Source organism: Priapulus caudatus, unplaced genomic scaffold (genome assembly GCF_000485595.1).
Source record: "Priapulus caudatus unplaced genomic scaffold, Priapulus_caudatus-5.0.1 Scaffold321, whole genome shotgun sequence".
Classification (NCBI taxonomy): Eukaryota; Metazoa; Priapulida; class Priapulimorpha; order Priapulimorphida; family Priapulidae; genus Priapulus; species Priapulus caudatus.
The window spans coordinates 22,756-28,807 of NW_014577382.1; positions in this window are offsets into that span (position 1 = coordinate 22,756).

The window sequence follows — 6,052 nt, forward strand, 5'->3', positions numbered from 1 at the left end:
ATTGTATAGTACGATGTTTAGAGAGCAACGCCGAGAAAAGCTATCAGGTCCAGTTGCATCAAATGTGACGGCTTGGCACGAGTTACTGTTGACAACGACATCGCCTGTCGTTGTTCGATGACAGAAGGACACGCACGCACGTTGAGGACATGCGCCTAAGGCTGTCATCTATTAATGCTGTCTGTTGCTGTCGCTGGCTGTGGCTGCTAGCGCTGTTATATTGCTCTCCCGTTACCTGTTCACGCTGCCTGTAGCTTTTAGCATGCTGGTTGGCGGTTTTGTTATCTTGCGTGGCTTCAACTGCGATCACTTGCCAACAGTATGTGGTAGAAAAGGTTATCTGCACTTGACGGCAATTTAAACAGGCGCGCCGATGGGTCTGAATAGGAGTTACTTTATGAATATTCTGTTGGCAAGGGTCCCGCATAAACGCGGTAATTTATTCAGAAATAATTGATTACGTTCAAGAGCTATTTGCCGGCGTGTGTGTGTAAGTGTGTGTGTGTGGGGAGGGGGGGGTGAGAGAGAGAGAGAGAGAGAGAGAGAGAGAGAGAGAGTGTGTGAGTGTGAGTGTGTGTGTGTGTATGTATGTATGTGTGCGCGCGCGTATGTGTGTGCATGCGCGTGTGTGTACGTGTTTGCGCGTGTGATCGCGATATAGTTCCGCCGAAATATCGTCAATAATCGGAAACACGCTGACATAGTTATGTATGTATTAGTTTGATGTCGTTTCATCGTTAACCTATTACACAACTCGTTGGAGCATCACGACCGCGGAATCACTGTATTCCCGCACGCCGGTGCGCGCGCGTTCCTGTTATACGTGACGTAAAAAATGATATTCATTATCTACGTGATCTTCCACGCCAGATCTAAGGATCACTCGCTCTGATGCGTTTGTGTAATGCTGCGGCGGAGGATGTATGTGTGATTATATTACGACAGTATAATCTAATTGCCCGGCAGGATGTGACCAACGATCTGCGTGCGATGTTTCCGGGGGTTTCCGCAGCCGCCATTCTCCGTGCTTCTGCGGTGAAATTCCTTATCGGCCGACCGTAAATCGAGATAGCTAGGCCGCCGACAAAATGCAATCTCGCACAGTGCGACCGCGCAGCCTATAAGATCCGGCTGCCATCGTAACCACTTTGCCGCCGCGAGTTGGTCGCCGTGACAGCGCGTGCGCGTTGCAGCGGGGGGCCTCTCTCGCGTCTTCTTTCTACAGCATGTCTGATGATGGCGCTCGCACGCGCACAGTGGTTCCCCTGCGAATCAGATTTCTCCGAGAGAGAGAGAGAGGGAGAGCGCGCGCACACTCGTGGTTTCAGTAGGACACCGATTACCAAAGCTGGACGCTGGTCGCTATGTCCGTCGATCGTCCGCCCGCTCGCGCTACAGCCGCCCGTGATCGACGACCGGCCACCGATCGATGATGACGAACAACACATATTGACGGCGACAGGCGAGGCCTTGTCGGCGGCCGTCGGTAGTCGCTGCCAGTGTATTATAATTATGACCCAATTTTGCCGCTAATTCTGAAAGCCGTCGTGACTGTCGGCGATCATATGTCGCCCGCCTCGGTCGCCAGAGTGCAAGCGGCGACATTAACGCGACAAACACGACCGGCTGAAATGCCGATGACAGTCGCAGACGATGACGAGCTGAGATCATGACGATAGTAGAAAATCAAGCGATGAGCAACTGACACCATGACGATATGAATAAACCAAGCCATGACAGTCTGAAACCACGACGATAGTAGCAGGGAAAGCCATGACAATCTGAGACCATGACGACAGTAGCAGGGAAAGCCATGACAATCTGAGACCATGACGACAGTAGCAGGGCAAGCCATGACAATCTAAAGCCATGACAATCTGAGACCATGACGACAGTAGCAGGGCAAGCCATGACAATCTGAGACCATGACGACAGTAGCAGGGCAAGCCATGACAATCTAAGACCATGACGACAGTAGCAAGACAAGCTATGACAATCTGGGACCATGACGATAGTAGGAAGACAAACCATGCCAACTTGAGACCATGACGATAGTAAGAAGTAAAACCATGACCATCTGAGACCATGACGATAGCAGCAGGGCAAGCGATGACCAGTTAAAATGACGACGACCGTACCGTGACAAACTGCGTCTAGCTTAGATGCCAACGAAATGACCGAGATGGCGACGACGGTGGCACTACATGCGACAATCAGCGGAGACGATTACGACAGTGACACTACATATGACAATCAGCGGAGACGATGACGCCAGTGACACTACATATGACAATCAGCGGAGACGATGACGACAGTGACACTACATATGACAATCAGCGGAGACGATGACGACAGTGCGTCGCAGCTGTCAGCTAGCTTTCTGGACGCCGTTATTAAAGCCAATTATCGTGTTCACTGCCTGACCGACTACGAATGCTTGCCCACGCCCCGCATATATAAACACTGCGTACATGTAAGGCCAGCTGAGCAGAAAGTAAGGACTGTAAATGCATTGTCGCAGTAGGCTAGCCGGCGACTTGTTTTTCGGGTGATACTCCATTAGGAGTGCTCCCAACTTTAATGTCATTAATGGACATAATAACATATATATTATATAATTATTATTATGGTAATATATTAGTTTGTGGTTTAATGTCATTTAGGTTAGGGTTAGGGTTAGGGTTAGGATTATCAATCATTAATCATTAATCATTAATGATATCAAAGTTGGGAACACTCCTAATGGAGCGTTAGCCAGTTTTTCGGGATGTTACAGCAGCTCTCCTCCGCTCCTCTGCAACCACTGCAATTCCTCGTCCCTCTCTCTCGCGCTTTCTGTACACACGCTCAACACACAACACACACCACACACACACACACACACACACCACACACACACCACACACACACACCACACACACACAAACATAAATACACACACACGCTCGCACGCACGCACGCGCGCGCACACACACACACAAACACACAACATAATACACACACGCGCGCGCACGCACGCACGCACGCACGCACGCACGCACGCACGCACGCACGCACACACACACACACACACAGAGCGAGAGAGAGAGACATTGTCTGTTCATCTGCTAAAAAACCGGTGCATAATTTCCATCAATTAATTATTAGAGCGGGTCTCAAATTAGAACGCGATCAATTTAATGGCAGATTATGCATATATTATCAATAAATTAAAACAAATTAAATTTTGTTCGTGTGTTCGTTACACCCGAAGGAGTGCGTGTTCTGCAAAATATACAACGATTTCTTTCTCTCTCTCTCTCTCTCTCTCTCTCTCTCTCTCTCTCCTCTTCTCTCTCTTCTCTCTCTCTACTCTCTCTCTCTACTCTCTCTCTCTCTCTCTTTCTCTCTCTCTCTCTCTCTCTCTCTCTCTCTCGCTCTAACTTCTCGCTTCGCTCCATCTCCCCCTCTCTATCTTATATTTCTCTCTCCCTCTCTCTCTTTATCTATCTCTCTCTCACACACACCACACTCACATATGTATATGTATATATATTATATATATATATATATATATATATATTGCGACGCCAGCCGTGGCTGCTGTTATGAGCGCCCCGGCCCCACGCGCGTCGGCGTGAGCGTGGGCGTCGGCGTGGGCGTGCGTCGGCCCAGCGTGACGACGCGTCCTCGTGCCACGCTACGCGCATGCGCACCGAAGCACGACGAACAAGCCAGCCCCGCCAGCGTTGCATTTGTTACAATAGCCCGTGTGAGCACGCAGGTCGAGCAGCTGCCTGCACGATGGCGTCCGCAGCGACGCCGAGTCACCACCGCGCCTTTCGGTGAAGCCTTTCGGCGGTCGTATCGCCAAAGAAGAAGCTTCGGCGGCCGTGCCCGCAAAGAAGAAAGAAAACCTCAGCGTAGTTATCCGCAAGAAGAAAGAAACCTCGGCGGTAGTATCCGCAAAGAAGAAGAAACCTCGGCGGTAGTATCTGCCAAAGAAGAAAGAAGCCTCGGCGGTAGTATCCCGCAAAGAAGAAGAAACCTCGGCGGCCGTGTCCGCAAGTAAGAAAGAAACCTTAGGGGCGTAAATATCCAAAGAAAGAAAGAAACACTCAGCGCGTAGTATGCCGCAAAGAAGAAAAGAAATCTTGCAGGTAGTATCCGCTAGAAAGAAAGAAAACCTCAGCAGGTAGTATCCGCAAAGAGAAAGAAACCTCAGCGGTAGTATCCGCAAAGTAGAAGAAAAAAGTCTCGGCTGTAAGTAATCCGAAAGATGAGAAAGAAGTTTAGCTTCTCGCGGGGTCTTCAGCGCGTGTAAGTGGAACGCTCACGCGCGTGTAAGAGCACCACTGGTGTCCGCCGACGCGTGAAGAGAGGCTGGTGGATCGCGCCAGAAGGGTCCTGACTCGCTCATCCATCTAGTAGAAGCACAGCAGTCAGCAGGAAGAGCCAGAGAAGCCACAGTTATACTGTAGTGGTAGCCGCACTTCAGAAGGAGGAGGCAGGCAGCCGCAGCAAACAGGAGCAACAGCAGCAGCAAACAACAGCAGCTAGCAGCCCAACAACAACAGCAAGGCAGTCAGCAACAGGCAGCAGCAGCAGCAGCACGTGCGGAATTGAATGCCGAGAGAGGGCGTGCCCCGAGCACGGAGCCATAAGGTCTGCGTAACACTCAACCTGTCTAACTTCGCTTGCCTATATACACGCACGTGACGCGGCATCGCCCACATCGTGGAATGGCACGCTCCGTAACCCTATCAAACCAGCATGCCAGCACACCATCGCGCCACATCGAACGCGGGCGCTTCCCTTCCTATCCCCTTCATCACCTTCGTCGCCATCCGCGAGAAGATGCAGGGGGTGCGAACCAATATGGATGCCCTCAGTCGCAGCTGCGTTGGCCCTGCTCATATGCAGTCGCCACGGTCGATGCGTCGCGGCGCAGGCGACACCGGCGGTGACACGCTGCAACGTCCGACGAACTTCGTATGTGATAGCGGCGTCTGCATTTGGCTTGGAGTGGCGCTGCGACGGACTCGACGACTGCCGGCGAACCGACAGCGACGAACAGAACTGCGACACGCGGCATCTGGAAGTGTAGGCCGACGAAGCGAGAGACGCTTGTACCGGAACGGATGTGCGTGCTTAAGCAAGGTGAGGTCCAGGTGTTGCGTCGATGAGGGTAAGGTTGAAAGACAGAAAGAGACAGAACGACAGACAGACAGACAAAGAGAGAGATGGAGGAAAGAGGAGACAGGCAAAAGGTATTGGATTTTTCCCCCCTTCCCAGGTGAGAGAGAGAGAGAGCAGAGCAGTGAGAGAGAGGATGGAGAGAGAGAGAAATGAGAGAGTTGAGAGAGAGAGAGAGACGGAGTGAGTAGAGAGAGTGATAGTGAGGGAAGGGAAAGGTCGGTTTAATAACCGTTTTGCTTGGTAATAGAGCAAACAATAAGCATACAATTATAGTTTGATAGCAACGCAGGGTTAATAATGACAAATTATAATAATTGTGACATAATTTGTATTATTATCGCCTTGATGGCCCTCTAACTTCACTGCTCAGCCCTCACCCTCACTTTTATCTGACCACACTCAACCGACCCATACTTTGTTTACGCAACAGAGTCTGCATTCGGTAAAGCGCGACGAGCCATGAATCTAGAAACCAACTGACCCTATATGCGGGCGCATTACGCCTTCAGAGACGAACAAAGCACCGTCGAACAGTACGGTCGACTTGAAGTGATTACGGCGTGACAGGGAACTCTATTCGGCAAAGCTCGCGATTCATTGTGTTGTTCAGCATCGATAGCGTCCTGTCACCCCCCCCCCCCCCCCCCCCCCGCACTGACTCTACACGGGTTGGTATTAGGCTTGTGGACGCAGACATTATACTGCCTAGTTGTTAAGAATCATTTTCGATAATGTCGGATAGAATACTTTATATGGCTTAGAAATGGTATATGGCGTAGAATGCTATTTCAACACCTACACACATCCTATAACACTCCACACACGCCAGATCACCGAATTCCGTCTGGTAAGCGTTCATCCACTTTCGACGAAA